Below are 18,905 nucleotides of genomic sequence, written 5' to 3'. Positions count from 1 at the left end.
AAGTTGACTTAAAGTGGAAAAGGGCAATTATAAGACCGAATTAATGGTTCATTACTTTGACATGTTGAAATAAAGCATTAGTAATGCATCGCTGCATTCGTATTGCTGATTTAGAGTATCGTTGTCTGACAGTTGATAAATAAATGCAACTTTACATCGTTAAAACTGATCTAATGCAATTAGCATTTAGCATGTCGATTTGTGATTGATATACGTGCAATATTGTAATGCTTGGTGTTACTTGGGAAGACAAATAAGACAAATAAGACAAATAAGATAAATAAGACAAAAAAGACAAATAAGACAAATAAGACAAATAAGACAAATAAGAGAAATAAGACAAATAAGACAAATAAGACAAATAAGACAAATGAGACAAATAAGACAAATAATACAAATAAGACAAATAAGACAAATGAGACAAATAAGACAAATAAGACAAATAAAACAAATAAGACAAATAAAACAAATAAGTCAAATAAGACAAATAAGACATAAGAGAAATAAGGCAAATACGAGAAATAAGACAAATAAGACAAATAAGACAAATAAGACAAATAAGACAAATAAGACAAATAAGACAAATAAGACAAATCTCGCTTAATTTTTCAAAAGGTCCTAAGTAACATTTTTTTCATGAATTAATTTGAATAGCGCAATCAACAGAACAACATGAAAGCTATTGATTGCAGTATTCAAATTAATTCATGAAAAAAAAATGTTACTTAGGTCCTTTTGAAAAGTTAAGCGAGAAATAAGACAAATAAGACAAATAAGACCAATAAAACAAATACGACAAATAAGACAAATAAGAGAAATAAAACAAATAAGGCGGAGCTTCCGAAGGAATTCCCGGCAGAGTTTCCTAGGGAATTTCCGGCGGAACTTCCGAAGGAATTCCCAGAGGAACTTCCGAAGGAATTCCCAGAGGAACTTCCGAAGGAATTCCTGGAGGAACTTCCGAAGGAATTCCCGGAGGAGCTTCCGAAGGAATTTCCGGAGGAACTTCCGAAGGAATTTCTGGAGAAACTTCCGAAGGAATTCGTGGAGGAAATTCCGAAGGAATTCTTGGAGGAACTTCCGAAGGAACTCCTGGAGGAACTTCCGAAGAAATTCCTGTAGGAACTTCCGAAGGAATTCCTGGAGGAACTTCCGAAGGAATTCCTGGAGGAACTTCCGAAGGAATTCCTGGAGGAACTTCCGAAGGAATTCCTGGAGGAACTTCCGAAGGAATTCCTGGAGGAACTTCCGAAGGAATTCCTTCAGGAACTTCCGAAGGAATTCCTGGAGGAACTTCCGAAGGAATTCCTGGAGGAACTTCCGAAGGAATTCCTGGAGGAACTTCCGAAGGAATTCCTGGAGGAACTTCCGAAGGAATTCCTAGAGGAACTTCCGAAGGAATTCCTGGAGGAACTTCCGAAGGAATTCCTGGAGGAACTTCCGAAGGAATTCCTGGAGGAACTTCCGAAGGAATTCCTGGAGGAACTTCCGAAGGAATTCCTGGAGGAACTTCCGAAGGAATTCCTGGAGGAACTTCCGAAGGAATTCCTGGAGGAACTTCTGAAGGAATTCCTGGAGGAACTTTCGAAGGAATTCCTGGAGGAACTTCCGAAGGAATTCCTGGAGGAACTTCCGAAGGAATTCCTGGAGGAACTTCCGAAGGAATTCCTGGAGGAACTTCCGAAGGAATTCCTGGAGGAACTTCCGAAGGAATTCCTGGAGGAACTTCCGAAGGAATTTCTGGAGGAACTTCCGAAGGAATTCCTGGAGGAACTTCCGAAGGAATTCCTGGAGGAACTTTCGAAGGAGTTCCTGGAGGAACTTCCGAAGGAATTCCCGGAGGAACTTCCGAAGGAATTCCCGGAGAAACTTTCGAAGGAATTCCCGGAGGAACTTCCTTAGGAATTCCAGGAGGAACTTCCGAAGGAATTGCCGGAGGAATTTCCGAAGGAATTCCTGGAGGGACTTCCGAAGGAATTCCTGGAGGAACTTCCGAAGGAATTCCTGGAGGAACTTCCGAAGGAATTCCTGGAGGAACTTCCGAAGGAATTCCTGGAGGAACTTCCGAAGGAATTTCTGGAGGAACTTCCGAAGGAATTCCTGGAGGAACTTCCGAAGGAATTCCTGGAGGAACTTTCGAAGGAGTTCCTGGAGGAACTTCCGAAGGAATTCCCGGAGGAACATCCGAAGGAATTCCCGGAGAAACTTTCGAAGGAATTCCCGGAGGAACTTCCTTAGGAATTCCAGGAGGAACTTCCGAAGGAATTGCCGGAGGAACTTCCGAAGGAATTCCTGGAGGAACTTCCGAAGGAATTCCTGGAGGAACTTCCGAAGGAATTCCTGGAGGAACTTCCGAAGGAATTCCTGGAGGAACTTCCGAAGGAATTCCTGGAGGAACTTCCGAAGGAATTCCTGGAGGAACTTCCGAAGGAATTCCTGGAGGAACTTCCGAAGGAATTCCTGGAGGAACTTCTGAAGGAATTCCTGGAGGAACTTTCGAAGGAATTCCTGGAGGAACTTCCGAAGGAATTCCTGGAGGAACTTCTGAAGGAATTCCTGGAGGAACTTCCGAAGGAATTCCTGGAGGAACTTCCGAAGGAATTCCTGGAGGAACTTCCGAAGGAATTTCTGGAGGAACTTCCGAAGGAATTCCTGGAGGAACTTCCGAAGGAATTCCTGGAGGAACTTTCGAAGGAGTTCCTGGAGGAACTTCCGAAGGAATTCCCGGAGGAACTTCCGAAGGAATTCCCGGAGAAACTTTCGAAGGAATTCCCGGAGGAACTTCCTTAGGAATTCCAGGAGGAACTTCCGAAGGAATTGCCGGAGGAATTTCCGAAGGAATTCCTGGAATTCCTGGAGGAACTTACGAAGGAATTCCTGGAGGAACTTTCGAAGGAATTCCTGGAGGAACTTCCGAAGGAATTCCTGGAGGAACTTCCGAAAGAATTCCTCGAGGAACTGTCGAAGGAATTCCTGGAGGAACTTCCGAAGGAATTCCTGGAGGAACTTTCGAAGGAATTCCTGGAAGAACATTCCGAAGGAATTCCTGGAGGAACTTCCTTAGGAATTCCTGGAAGAACTTCCGAATGAATTCCTGGAGGAACTTCCGGAGGAATTCCAGGAGGAACTTTCGAAGGAATTTGTCTTATTTGTCTTATTTGTTTATTTGTCTTATTGGTCTTATTTGTTTAATTTGGCTTATTTGTTTGATTTGTCTTATTTATTTTCAATTATTTATCTCATCTCATTCCTATATTTGATTTCAATTTATATATTTGGTATCCCCGTGTTCACAAATAGGAATACGCTTTTTTCTGGTGTCACGCTAGATACAAAGTTGACGGACTTTCTATCGCTCTCGTCGCTCCTTTCCTGCCGTGCGCCACAAGAAAATATTCTGTTGGCTGCTCTCCCGAAATGGTAACTTTTGTATGGAATTTATAAAACTTGGTTGAAGTAAAAAGAGCTTCCTGCAAAATTTATAGCGGTGACATATACTTTTTATTACATCAAAATGATCGTTGGAAAAATTCAAAACTTTTGTCAGTTGGGTTTTGCGAAATTCGGTTCCTTTGTGCCTAAAATCATCGGAGAGAGGTACTGAGAAGCGAAAATTTTATTTGTACAATTGTTCAGTATTTAGAGCTTAATTCAAATTTGGGAAATAGTAGGTCCATGAAATTTTGTAGGAACATTCCTTGAGAAATTTCAAAGAGATTGTCAGTTGGGATAAGCGAAATTCGTTCCCAGTTCCGAGTTATAAACATTTTAGTACGAAAATAGCGCTCTACCGTGAGAGAGCTTCCCTCAAACCTTAACAATTATTTTATTATTAGCAGTATTGTAAACGAAACACTGCACTGGATGCTCGGAAAATTCCTGTTTGCAGTAAACACATGCAACGCTGTACATCAAGGGGATCCAAATAATCTTATTTATGCATGGCTTGCAATTATCCGGTGTCGGTATCAAAAAGCTCGATGGATTGTATATCTAATGTGCGATGAAAACTATAGTTCTATAGCTATAGCTATAACTATAGCGACAGGTTCGTTGTAACTGAACAGCAAAAAATGTTGTTGAATATTTCATCGAAATCGCTGCAACCCATTGAATCCATCGCTTGTTTAATATTACATTGTACGATGTACTCGAGAGCTTGCTGTGTAATAAACAAGAGCGATATAATTTCTTTCGATGTAATAAATAAGCAGATGTAATTTAAACGATGTAAAAGAATGTGATGTAAAACCACAGACAAACAGACATAACACATAGAACATTCACTCATCAAATTCATCGTCGTTCAAACACTAACGACATCTGTTGATTTTAGTTATTTGGGCAAACCACGAACCAGATGGCAGTAGTGTGCAAACGTCAAACACGAGCAAATCCGATGCGCGCGCCACGAGTGATCGATTGGCCAACTAATGATTATTTGAATTGATCAGTAAATCAGTGAACGATGGATATTTGTCGAGTGTTATGTCTGTTTGTCTGTGGTAAAACCGTGCGTATTGCATGGTGTTGAACAAATACCTATATTTTGGTGAAAATTATTTAATAATTTGCATAGCGTGGCATTTTCGTTTTAAAATTAATTTTTGTTGTATTGGCTTGATATTCATTTGTTTTCTTATTTTTATTATTATATAATATGAATTTATATTAATAACATAATATTATGCCCACAGATGGGTTTTTATATAACAGCTGAAGCGACCCAGTGAAATTCAGTGACCATTTTCGTTTGTTTTTTGATGCGTTGTCCTGATCGGTCTATCCGCAGCTCTGACATGTAATGGCAATATTAGACAGTTCAAAGAGCCATCGTGAATATGACCTTGCGATGCGACGAAAGCGGCTTCTTACTCGAAACTCGCAGGTCGGTTTCAGATGAGTTGCGAGTGCTGAGGATATGGAAGGGTAGACTTTGCTTCTTTTCCTGATCCCAAGCTACAGCTTCGCAACCAAGGATCACGGTTTTTCACCGTTTCGCCACGTGTGTTACCCAACCGGGCAATGACGTCCGGATGTCTGCTGGTGTTGTTCTTCTGGTTTCGGCTGTAGATGTTAACTCTGCCATCCTCTAGCAAATGGATCTGAGCGCGTTCTCCATCGTACTTCCATTTGCACGTAAAATTAATCCCATCGAAATATTTTGTTAGTGTTTACATTGCTTTTTCGTTACATCGTGTAAATTACGTCAATGCAATTTACAATAACTTTTGCTGTGTGTATAGTTAGTACCTACGAGAAGTAGGAATGTCTAATATACCTGGTTGAATTACTGGAGGATTTCTGAAAGAATTTTCTGAAGAAATTAGCAAAAAGGTATTACTGACAAGATCGTTGTAGAACCACGTAGAACCGGTTAGTAAAACAACTGGATTGGGTTAGAATGTAGAAGAAATTTATGTAAGACTAGCGGGAAAATTCCTTAAAAAAATATCAAAGACAATTTCAAAAAAGGCATTCCTGAAAGAATGATCAAAAAATCCGTAGGTATTCCTGATGTCTTGTCTCCTGTAAGAATCTCGAAAAATAAGAGGTGAGCCCTATAGGCTGGATTCTGCGAGATTTTTTTTTCTTACAGTCCATACGATCAAACAAATGTGACAGTTGTGTCCTAAACAAGCATTTTCTTCACGCATACTTCCAACACCAATGTTTTTGTTTATGATGTACAAGCCACAGGTAAAACTTTGTATTTCACTTACCAAATTTTCAACGTTGTGTATCTCAAAAGGGGCCCTCCTTAGCCGTGCGGTAAGATTCGCGGCTACAAAGCAAGACCATGCTGAGGGTGGCTGGGTTCGATACCGGTTTGGAAATTGTCTCGACTTCCCTGTGCATAAAAGTATCATCGTGTTAGCCTCATGATATACAAATGCAGAAATGGTAACTTGACTTAGAAACCTCGCAGTTAATAACTGTGGAAGTGCTTAATCAACACTAAGCTGCGAGGCGGTAATGTCCCTGTGGGGGATGTAATGCCAAAGAAGAAGAAGAAGTATCTCAAAAACGCAACAGCTGTGAAAACAGTTTCATTTGATGTTTGTGTCTGTATTGTATTTGTATTGAAACGTCAAAATATCTTTAGCTGTATTGGTGAGTGTGATTAAAATTTGGGTTTGAACAATTTACACAACTCGCAACTCGCAAAATTCATGAAACCAACAATATTATAATCATTTTTTGTTGTAAAAAGAAAGATTTTTAATGCTAAATTTATTTCGACCAAATGTGCCTGTTCCGCACATTCGTTTCATTTTTCGACCCTCTGCAGTTAACCCCTTTGAAAAGTCGCATTTCACGCAAGCTGGCAACTCTGTCAATAATAAAAATATGTCTAATTGTTGGTTTCTCTCGCACATTAATGGCTGACTACAAATTCCTTTCATTTGAATAGTTAAATCATCGTAATCCTATTTAAAATGGTACGTAATTGTAATTAAACATAAGTTGAAGTGCTTGCGATAGTTTTCCGCGTTCGAAAATATCATTTCGGTGCAAAAAAGTGCGTTTTTCCAATCGGGTCGATTGTTACCCTGACTGACATTTTTTGACTTTTTTTTTTCTCTGCTCCCGTGCTTCTGCTGCTGGTTGATGGCCACTGGTACTGCGCTGGCTGAGGCTCATGTCTACGGACGGATGCTTTTCCGTCTCGCGAGGGTATTTGTGCCGAATCAGTGTGTTATTCTTCAGTGTTGGTGGTTTCCATCGGTTCTCAATCGTTAGGGTGTCTGAAAACAAGACTGTCGTGCTGTATCTTATGGAAAGGTATTTATAAATGGCTTGGGAGGTAATCGAAAGGCAATCGGATGTATAAACTAAAGCGCCTGGATTCATCTGCCATTATTCCAGCCCACCTTTTTTAATATTAATTGAATCACTGGTAATTAATTAAAAACGCAAAGTGCGGTGTTTTGATGTTTTTGTACTCAAAATAATTTTGCTAAAATGATTTCACTTGATATCATTTAAAATGAAAATAAGATGTGTGAACATTATCGGATACTACAAATTGCTATTTTTGGAGCATGGTATGCGAAATAGTTTACATAGCTGTTGAATTATTGCATATCTTGCAATCCTATATAGAATTTGTAATAAAATAAGGAGTAACCGACAGGGTATGATTAATGTATGATGTTCTTCACGCGAATCATTGAAAGTACTTTTCAATTTGGCATCAATGTAACGAAAACCTAGTGGGTATCACTCTATTCAGGTAAAGTAAAAATCTACTGAAGAAGTAAAATGTTAGTCGCAATTCAAAATGCAAGTAGAAATCGATTTGTTACAGAAAAGTATTTCAGATGTACAATTAAATATAGCCATGGGAATAAACATGTTACTTTCAACAATTTTCGGACACCCTATTCTTCATACAAAAGTAGCGCTTGCAGTCTTCAGTATAGCTTTGCTTGATGGTAGTGAGTTGTGTATTGACTTTTCGGAAGAACCAGACCAGCCGATTCGATTCGATTTGAGATTGTGAGCAGCAGAGCAGTGAGTCTCTTTGGTCCGCAAAAAGCTTTACGCAGATACCCACATCACGGTGCTCCGCCTCGAGACAGTTCCTCCGAAATGGGAAATGGGTGTCGGTGGCATCTTGCTAAACGAATCTGACCACGGACATTTTTCTGGTGATGTATTTAAAGGTGATCGTCGTATGTAGTGTCTAGTGAAATGCGAATAGGTGTCGTGTAAATAACTGTTTAATCACAAATGCTTTTGATAAAGGACCATTGCGATTTCGAATATCTCTGATTTATGAACCCTTTTTTGATATGTGTAAATTGTTGCTGTAAGCACAATGAATTTCCAAAGACAATTATCAGTTTGTGAAATGAAATAATTCCTGTGTGCATATTTATATTTCTTATGCCTAAGAAGTGTGCTTAAATTGCTGATACAATCGATTTTCCTTAAAGCCATCGAGGGCCCCATTGTATGTCTGCTTTCGCATAACAGAACATGCTTGTGTGTGTTAAAGAAATTATGAGCCGTCTAGATCATGGACTGAATAACATGTTATTCAAGTTATAATGACAACCATAAAACATGTTACAAGCTCGTCATCTAAACATGATTTTATTGGTAACTTATGGTTTTCGATAATTATAAAACTATTTTGCTTTCTATTGTTTGTTTACAAACTGATGTACGCCCAAATCCTGAAGTGGTTGCGTTATACCATTAGATATAAAAATTAATTGCACATACCTTTATTGATTGAAGTGTTGTAAGTTGTACCTAATAGCCTGTTCAGATTAACAGCTTTATCGCCTGATATGGTTAATGAAAATAATATATGCAAATTTTGACATCAAGATACTCCTTATCTACTAGTGAAAAAACATGTAGCCTGAATATGCTATGATGGGTGTTGTAGCTTAACACACTACACATAAAAACAAGGACGAGAAATCTCGTTTTATGAAATCTTAAGTAGGGTCACGTGGTAAAATATAATAAATTTGAATATGCAAAGATCATACATCAGGGAGATACATAATATAGTTTTACTTCATTGTTCTGTGATTTGAGAACAAAATTTAATTTTAGTAGAATATTGCGAGTAAAAATATGATTCAGTTATGTTTCTTTTGCGTAAGTTACTTTCTTTAAAACGTTCATTGTTGACTAGTGTGCAAAGTTTAATGTGTGCTAAAAAAAATCTAACTCATTTTTCAAGCACTCGTCCTCGATCGATTTACTTGCAACAAGTTGCATGGGACGAAAAATCCTGTACCATTGTTTCCTATTGAAAATCGACCCAATCGCACGATGGGTTCAAAAGTTATGGCCAAGCCCGTCCACGTTAAATCTCGGACACCCATCTTCCAATGCGAATTAAAAAAAATCACAAACCACTGACACGATCCATTTTTATAACAGATGAATCTCTACACTTCATGTGATGCTTTCAGCATGTTTCAGCTCTCATCCAAATTCATTAAATGGCGACAAATCACATGGACATTATCCAAGTGTCCGAAATTTAACGTGGACAGGCTTTATATAAGCAAAACTTCTATGAATGAACGCAGAGCTCGGTTAAAATAACGTGTGGTTTATTCAGAGTTTAGTTTGAGAATGATAAGAAAAATACAAATGTCAAAGAGCCAAGATTGCTACGATGGAATGGTATGATTGCCTCACACCAGTAGGTTGCTACGATGTCATCCCCTCTCAATCATTCAGTCCTAGATTCCGTCGCAATTCTTGAAATCTGCCGGGATCCAGGGACTTGGTGAAAATATCGGCTAATTGATCTTGAGTACCGACAGCCTTTACTTGGATTCGTCCTTCAGCGATATGATCTCTGATGAAATGATGTCTCACGCCAATATGTTTGGTTCGTTTCGTCTCCAAGTTGTTGGCCATGCCGATACATCCTCGGTTGTCTTCATAAATTATCGCAGGTGTTTCGGGATTCTTCACGTTCATTTCCTAAAGAATTCCAGCTAACCAAAGGGCTTCGGTAGTAGCTGCACTCAATGCGACGTACTGCGATTCACTTGAGGAAATTGCTACGGTAGTTTGCTTTTTGCTGCACCATGATACTGTGGATCCAAAAACCTTGAAAAAATATCCGGATACAGACTTCCGGTCCTCGTTGTTCGCCGCCCAATCTGCATCGGCATACCCAACTATCGAAGGAGAATTGTTGCGTTGGAACGTCAGTACAGTGTTGGCACTTCCTTTGAGGTAGCGGACGACTGTCTTTAAACTTTGCCAGTGAGCGTCCGTGGGGTTTCGTTGATACCGACCCAGGTACCCAACTGGGAAACAGATCTCCGGGCAAACGCTGAGCATAACATACATTAAGCTGCCTAACAGCTCCCGGTAGGGTTCTCTTGTAGGTTTCCCCTCTCGTTGTAGTTGCAGTCCTTTTTCCATGGGTGACTTCGTGGGATTACAAACGGCCAATCCAAAATTATTCACGACCTTTTCCACGTGCGCCTGCTGCGAAAGCTGGAGAGTTCCTTCATGCCGGTCGTACGCGATCTTCATTCCCAGGAAAAAACGTGCTTCTCCACAATCGGTCATACAGAAAACAGTCGAAAGTTGCTTCTTCAACCGGTCGATGGACTCCAATTTCCTCCCCGCGATTAGTAAATCGTCGACATATAGCACGTTGTACAGCTCATCATCTTCATCGCAACGGATATACAGACAATAGTCGTGACGTGACCGACGGAAACCCAGCTTGATTAGTTGACTGTTGAATTTTTCATCACAGCAACGCGGTGATTGCTTCAACCCATACAAGGATTTTAGTAGCTTGCATGTCATGTTCGGTGGAGCCTGCACGCCTTCGGGGAGTTCCATGTAAATATCCTCCTTGAGATTTCCATGTAGGAAGGCGGTTTTCACGTCCATCTGGTGAAAATGGAATTGCTTGTGTACACCTACTGCCAGTACGGTCCTAATGGTGGATAACTTCGCCACCGGTGCATAAGTCTCTTCAAACCACCCCTTGACGTTGCAGGAAGCCCTTCGCTACCAGTCGGGCCTTATAACGGGCTGTGTGTCCATCTTCATCTTCCTTCACGCGGAATACCCATTTGGATTTTAGGGGCTTCACACCGCGCGGGCAGGTTACCAATCTCCACACACCGTTTGCCTCCATGGACCTTAACTCGTCATCGATAGCCTGTAACCATTTGGCTCGATCGTCTCCTCTCTCGATATCGCTGTAGCACTGAGGATCTGTAGAATACTAGCCAACAGAAGTTGCTCTGTAACCGGTGAAAAAATTCAACAACTTACCGGGGAGCCTGCGCTCCCGTTCGCTGCGCCTCAACGTCGCTTGTCCATCGGACTCGAGTTGTTCTCTTTGCGAAGGGAGCGCCCCGGTTTGATTCATCTCAAAAACGTCCTCGCCATCAGTAACCGGAGAACTAGCTTGTAATAGGGATGCGTCATCCGGCAGCTACTCAACATCTTGAACGGGAGTGCCCTCGCGACGCAATGGGTGTTCATCTATCGGATTCGCCTCTTGAATTCCTTCCTCTTCATGCTTATGTGGTAAAACGACTAATAGAAGCTTTTCATGCTCTTCGCGGTTCACTTCATACGGGAAACATGTTTCATGAAACTTGACATCACGTGCGATGATGATTCGTCTTGACTTCCTGTCCCAAAAACGGTCACCGTTGGGAGTATAACCAACCATTACAACTTCGACACCCTTCGCATCCAACTTCTTCCTGTGTTGGCCGGGTATCCATGCAAATGCCTTGCAACCAAAAACACTAAGTTTTTCCACACTTGGCCTCTCGTTGTACCAGCATTCAGCCGAGGTTAGACTTCTCGACAAAGCGACGGTAGGGCTTCGGTTTACCAGATACACAGCAGTAAGGACAGCTTCTGACCACATGGTTTTAGGGATATGCGAATCGATCAGCATCGTGCGGGCGGACCTTCTCAACTATGGTTCGGTTGAACCTCTTAGCGACGCCGTTTTGCTGCGGCGTATATGCAACGGTCGATTCGACCTGGATCCCTTTCTGCAAATAGAACTGCTTCTGGCTATTTGATAGATACTCACGACCTTGATCAATTGTTATCTTAGATATCTTCATGTTGAACACCTCCGACTTCCTCTTCATTAGGAACAGCATTGCAAAATGAGTATGGTCGTCTATGAAGGAAACGAAATATTTCGATCCTTCCCACGCCGTTGGTTCGATTGGCCCGCACACATCTTTCCAGTGACCTTGAGGTTCTGACGGGTGCCATTGAAAGGGTCACGACAAAGTTTACCCTGGACGCAGGCGCCGCCGAATTCAAGCTTGTCTGCTTTGAAATCAACGCCATCAACGAGGTTGTTACTTACGATTGCTTTCATTCCTTGTTGGCTAAGGTGTCCCAGCCTCCGGTGCCACAAAGTGGTCGCTTCAGTTTGACACAAATTTGCCGAAACCACTGGAATGTCCACCTCAATTTCGTATAGGTTACCTTTGAGCTTCGCAGTAGCAATGATCTCGTCGCCCTTCTTCAGAATCGCTACAGAGTCATTGAAAATCATCACAACGCTGGCCTTCACCAGTTTCTTCACTGACATTAGATTGTCTCGCAGTTCAGGAACATAGAGAACATCCTTTATTGTCAACGGCGTATTGTTGCTGCTTCCGACGATGGTGCCGGTAAATTTGACCACCAGTACTTCTCCGTCTTTGGCTACTTGAATCTAAACGGGTTGCTTCAACTTGCGAGTTTCTGAAAATACTTGCATTTCATTCACGAGGTGGTCGCTGGCACCCGAGTCGAGCTTGAACACAACCTTTCCGCTTCGTAATCCTTCGTTCTTGCGGCTTGCGACGAAACTTACATTTCGTTGCTCACGTTGATCTACCGAATTAGCTTCTCCGCCTTTTTGTCGACAGTTCTTTTTCAAATGTCCACGTTTGCCACATTTGTGACACTTGCCTTGAAACTTCATTGGCTTCCGGGGCTTGTCTCCGGAGAACGCTGCCAACTTTACTTCACCTGAGTCTTCGTGACGTTCGGAACGTTTGAGCTCTTCCGCTAACAAGCGCTGCTTCACAACTTCCAAACTCAGCTCTTCCTCAGGAATATTCTCAAGGGCGGTCACTAAAGGGTCATACATATCCGGAAGGGTTTGAAACAGGGAGATGACCAGGTCAGCCTCTTCGATCTTCGCTCCGGCGGTCTTCAATTGTCGGATCAAGTCTTCAAAAACCAGCAAATGCGCTCTCATCGAATCGCCATCCCGTAGCTTCAAACGATTGAGTTGCTTCCTCACCAGATTTTGAGTACTTATCGACCGCTTCGCAAAAGTGTTTTCAAGCGCCTTCCACATCTCCTTGACCGTTTTCTTCTCACATACAATCGCCAGACCTTCGTTTGCAAGGAAACTGACGATGTACGACTTGGCCTTCCGGTCCGATTCTTCAAACTTCGTCTTCTCATCGACAGCTTCCGGAGCATCATCAGTTAACGTATTCAAAACGCCGACGGAGTCCAAAAACATTTTGACACGGAAACTCCAGTGCTGGAATCCTGCACCACCGTTGAATTGTGGGATACCACACACAGCTTCTCTCGTAGAGGTGCCCATAACCTTCTATGAATGAACGCAGAGCTCGGTTAAAATAACGTGTGGTTTATTCAGAGTTTAGTTTGAGAATGATAAGAAAAATACAAATGTCAAAGAGCCAAGATTGCTACGATGGAATGGTATGATTGCCTCACACCAGTACACGTAGGAAAAATAAATTAGGATTTTCATAAGTTACAATTTATGAATGAGCATTTATTTGGTTTCATTAGATACTTATGCGGTTTATTAAAATGGCTTGTGAAAGCCATAACCGTAACTTATGATTGACATAAAAGTTGATATTGAGGAAAAATATTGAGTTTACGATGGAGATGATGGAGCAGTGAGCATTCGTTGATTTCTTCTCGGACCTTTTGAATGCTAACATTTTACAAAATTCCTTTTATCTCCATATTTAATGATTTTCATTATTTTGATTTATTTTTCAGACTTGTGCGTTTCATCGAAAAAAATAAACATCAATTCAACACCAATGCATATTGGAGATCTTGGAAATGTTCAAAAGTTTATGACACGCACATTCTTACAAACAAAAAATGCCTTTCTGAAAATATTGATATTTACATTTGTTTGGATATTTCGTTTGGGCATGGAAACATGAATTTCAGATTAAATTTCAAATCATTTGAAAACATATGATCTTTTTTCCGTACAAACCAAACTATCTCTATATGAATGCATTCAGAATTACAATTTTCATTACAAATTCTTCCGACCTTTATATTATTTTTATTTTAAAACTCATAAAATTCACTTATAATTAATTTTCATATTCCCTTATAACATCAATAATTTTTCCTAATGATTTTCATAAGTAGAATTATAAAAATTGTAAGTAGCCAAAACAGAGTTGAGTCATTAAACAAAAGATATTTTAGTTACTAGATAAAGATTGTCGCTACTGTTCCCTTTGTTCTGCTGTCCGAAACATGTGTGGTACATACCTGTCAAATCGTATGGATTTTCCTTCTTTGACATTTAGCTCCCCTATCCTCGCCAGCAAAAGATGTTCCGGACAGCGACGACAGCGACAATCTTTATCTAGTAACTAAAATATCTTTTCATTAAACTTATGATTTTCACAAATATTCATTGTGGTGCCAAATCATAAAGAGCCCCGCACATAGCATACGTTTGCGTTTCGTTTGACAGTTTTCCCATGGGAAATGTGTCAAACGCAACGCAAACGTATCCTATTGACCATTGCACGAGTCAAAATCTCCATATAAAAAAAATTGTAAACATTGCCCTCATGAGAAGTCACTCCCATTTAAACACGGGTAAAAAAAATGTAAACATTGCCCTCATATGGTGTCCGATGACGTCATGGTGCAATCGTTAATGTGCGGGGCTCTTACACTCCAAATAATCTGAACGTTATTTCCACCTGAATTTTCAGGTACATTTTACGTGCACACGTAGCTGCAAATGCTTCAGAAAATTCAGGTGAAACTTACGTGTCCGGTGAATTCTATCCAAAACTCAGGTAGAACTTACCTGATTTTCACATAGAATGAAATTTCTATCGGAAAATCAGGTAAAAGTTACGTGAATTTCAGGTGGAAAAAATTTACGTATTTTTTCAGGTGGAAAGAACGTGCAGATTTTTTTGGGTGTAAGTGATTTTGATTTCCTAAGTTTTTTTGGCTGAGTGTAGGTTGCTACGATGTCAAAAACTTACTCATGTTTCGGGCTCTTATCCTAAACCAATTTGCTCGCCACAAGTTGCATTCGACGTGGAATCAGATATTATGACCAAAATACAATTTTTCGTAAGCAAAATGCATTTCAAAAACTCATTCATTTTTCCGGCGCTTATCTTTATCAGATTTACTCGCAACAAGTTAAACGGGGAATCCTATTTTATTTTTTCTTATTGAAAATAGGTTACAATGGACTATGGGCTCAGAATATACGGCCAATGTGTATTTTTTTATTAGCAAAATGCATTTCAAAAACTCACTCGTTTTTGAGGCACTTATCCTTAACTAATTTACTCTCAACAAATTACAGTCAACGGGTAATAATTTTTCATTGTTTTCTGTCCCAAAATGAGCCAGATCGGATTATGGGCTTTGAAGTAACTGGGAAAATACATTGTTTTTGTATGAAAAATACGCTTTAAAACTTACTTTTTTATGGTCATTTATCCTTAACTGATTTATTGCAACAACTTGCATTGTACATAAGGTACTTTCCCAGTGGTTCGTAGTGGTATTTGAATTGAATTGAATTTAAAATGAAGCTTTGATTTATAACTTGTGCGGTAATATTTCCTTCTACTCTTAGTAGGGACACGGCAGGTATTTCCGTCCATCGTCATAGGGGCTAAAACCATCGAAAGCAACATCCATTCGCTAGAGCTCCACTATAGCAGAACGTATCTCCTGAGCTTAAGATTTGAAACGAATGAGTTTGTCAAAAAAGTGTCTCCTTTATTGGTTTTCGAGACTATGACGAAAAGACGAAAATACCTGCCTTAACCATATAATGTCACTTTCAGTTTTGCATTTTCTGGAGCGATTTGAAAGATTTTTCACTGTTTCAACTATTTGGAATGCCTGTATAATAGATTGAATGTATCTGAGGGCAACATAACCAAATTACATGAGACCTTTTTCAATGATTTTATTATCCGCTCTCCAGGCTGTCGGGAAGATTTATGACCCATTCTCATCCCGATGAAGGTACTCAATAATTAAGCATCAGATATTTTGGCCTTGAAAATCCCTTCTTTCTTTCTTAAGGATGTTCCTTGAGGAGTTACTTCGGAAGTTTCTTCAAAAAATCCTTTGAAAATGCCTCCTCAAATTCCTTCGGAAATTGATCCAGAAGTTTATTTGGGAATTTCTCCTCGACTGAGTCGACTGACTATGACAGTGACAGTTAAAGCATTCCACTAAATGTATTTTTTACCTCGTGGATTGCCCCAGAAATTTCTCCTAGGTTCCCTAGGTTCTCAGAAAGTGTTTTAAAAAATGTCTCCACAAATTTCTTAGGAAATTCCTACAATTTTTTTTCTCCAAAATTCCTACAGGAAATAATTTGGAAATTCCTTCGGAAGTTCCCCAAGGAAAAGAATTCTCCGTGAATACTTCCCACGAAAAACTGGTTATTTGCAGAAGAAACGATCAATCCCTAGGATCAACCGTGGTTCAGGCATAGCTGAACAGATAGCCGAAAGATCTCTGTATCGCACCGTCGCATTCGGCGGTATGTATACAGAAGCAATGCTGATGCTTTTTCCACGGATAGTAACATGGCATCCGACTACTTCATGCCTGTTTCGAAGAAATTCCAGGAGGAATTTCCGAGAGAATTCCTCACGCAGAGAAATGTTTTTTAAACTCAATGATATTATGTATAAAAACAACAAAAATTATCATTGTTCCCCGGCTAATAATTTTATTTGTTGAATTCAACAAAAAATCAGATTTGATTAGACGAAAAATATTGTTGTTTCTACAATGTTCCACAACAGCACTCAAAATAAAAATTGTTGAATTTACAATATATTTTTTTGTTTGTACAAAAAATATTTTTAATCCAAAAAGAAAAATTTTTGCTTTCAACAATATTTTTCTTAAATTCAAAAAAACAATAATATTATAATCAAAAATTTATTTTAAATGTTATATAAAATTTCTTGTGATTATCAATTATTTTATTTTTGGGTAGGCTTCGTGTGAAAAATAAAATCACAATAATTATATTTGTAATTTTTTCAAATATTCACTCCACAAACTAGTTACAATGGATTGCAATAGAAACAACAATGAAATTTTTTGAATTAAATATATTTTAATTTTGATTTTAAAAATAAAATATTTGGGTCTAAAAAATATTTCAATAATTTTATTTTTTAGTTCAAAAAGGTAGATTTTCTCTGCGTGCTGGAGATATTCCAAAAATATTTTTTTTGAATCAATTTTTAAAGGAGTTCCTGGAAAAGTGTCTAGAGGAATTTAAGTAGTAACTCCTTGAGGAACTGCTGAAAGAATTCCTAGAGGAATTTCTCTGATAGTTCCCGAGGAAAAAATTAAGCACCATCTGAAGTATTGTCCAAAAGAATTCCCAAATAAATCCTGGAAGACTTCAGGAAGGAGTCCTTGGATGAGATTCCTAAGAAATTCTAGGAGGTATTTCTTGGAGCAATATATTCAGGAAGAATTCTTTGAAGAATATTCGAAGAAATTTCCGAAGTAATTCCTTGAGGAACTTCCGAAAGAATTTCTGGAGGAATTTCCTAAGCGATTCCTGAGAGAAGTTCATAACCAACATTTGGGAGAATTTCCAAATTATTTCCATTTTCTGATGAGAAATTTCCATGCGGTAAAAAAAAAGTGTAAGCTTTTTTTAGTGGAATGCTTTAACTGTCACTGTCATAGTCATTCGACTCAGTCGAGGAGAAATTCCCAAATAAACTTATGGATCAATTTCCGAAGGAACTTGAGGAGGCATTTTCAAAGGATTTTTTAAAGTAACTCCTCAAGGAACATCCTTAAGAAATGCTGAAGGGATTTTCAAGGAAACTCCTGAAGGAAGTTCACAAGCAACTCTGGAGCAAGTTCCATATGAATTTCTGGAAGAAATCACAAAGAAATTGGAATGTCTGGAGGAATTTTCCACAAAAAAAGTCCTGGAATGATATCCCATTGAGTTTCTGGACGAATTTCCGAATCAAATCATTCATTGTTTCAGAATAATTGCCAAGTCAAGAGATTGTTCAAAAGGATTTACCGTTTCTATCGCTACTGACATCAAGTTATACCTGGTTGGCTACAGCGTCGATGCACCTATGCCTGGCGTATTGTAGAGCTCCATAATCGATGGTCTTCGGCGATGTTCCTCCAGTTTCCCCGAACGGTCAGGGTCCCCGGGTCCGATTACACCGCGTGCAGCCAGCGATCGATTCCAATAAGCTTGATGTCGTCCGCAAAACCCAGGAGCATATGCGACCGTGTGATGATAGTGCCGTTCCTCTGCACGCCAGATCTCCTAATAGCGCCTTCGAGTGCAATGTTGAACAATAAATTCGAAAGTGCCTGCCCTGCCCTGCTTTAATCCGTCTAAAGCCACAAACGAGGTTGACACTCCGTCTGCAATCCGAATACTTGATTTCGAGCCATCCAGCGTTGCACGTATCAGTCTAATCAGTTTCGCCGGAAAACCATGTTCGGACATTATCTGCCACAGCTCATTTCTCTTCACTGAATCGTACGCTGCTTTGAAATCAATGAACAGATGATGAGTCTGCAAGTTGTACTCCCGGAATTTATCAAGGATCATCCGCAGGCTAAACATCTGATCCGTCGTTAATCGGCCCTCACGAAAACCTGCCTGGTATTCGCCGACGAAGGACTCCTCAAGCGGTCTCAGTCTGTTAAACAAGATACGCGACAGGATTTTGTACGCCGAGTTCAGAAGGGCGATCCCTCTGTAATTGGCACACTCTAGTCTGTGCCCTTTCTTATAGATTTTGCATATGAGGCCATCCAACTAGCCGGCAGGCAGTTCTTCATACACCCATATTTTCTGGATAATGTGGTGGATTGATTGATGCAGCTGCTCACTTCCGTGTTTGAGAAGCTCGACCGGGATTTCGTCCTTCCCAGCAGCTTTACTGTTTTTCAGCTCGTTTAGAGCATTCTTAACTTCGTCCAGCTTTGGTGGTTCCGCAGCTTAACCCTCACCGACTATGTCCATCCTGCTCCTTAATACACCTTCATTTCACCGTTCAACAAATCTTCGAAGTGCTCCTTCCACCTGGCTGCCACCATAGTCTTGTCTGTCAGAAAAT

The 18,905-nt window shown here is 39.9% G+C and overlaps 1 protein-coding gene across 3 annotated transcripts in view; it reads left to right on the top strand.

Moving 5' to 3' along the window:
• The first annotated feature begins 6,308 nt into the window (after positions 1-6,308).
• Positions 6,309-18,905, top strand: part of LOC134205599 (uncharacterized) — a 63,774-nt gene continuing 51,177 nt past the window's right edge. The window contains exon 1 of one of the 3 annotated variants that reach the window (XM_062680978.1): positions 6,309-6,443. The gene's annotated coding sequence lies outside the window, so the exon portion shown is untranslated. Of the gene's footprint in view, positions 6,444-6,639; positions 6,787-7,498; positions 7,671-18,905 lie in introns of those variants that run through there. The other 2 variants (XM_062680980.1, XM_062680977.1) reach the window with 2 other exon arrangements.

Source organism: Armigeres subalbatus, chromosome 1 (genome assembly GCF_024139115.2).
Source record: "Armigeres subalbatus isolate Guangzhou_Male chromosome 1, GZ_Asu_2, whole genome shotgun sequence".
NCBI lineage: Eukaryota > Metazoa > Arthropoda > Insecta > Diptera > Culicidae > Armigeres > Armigeres subalbatus.
This window is presented reverse-complemented; position numbering and strand designations above follow the sequence as displayed.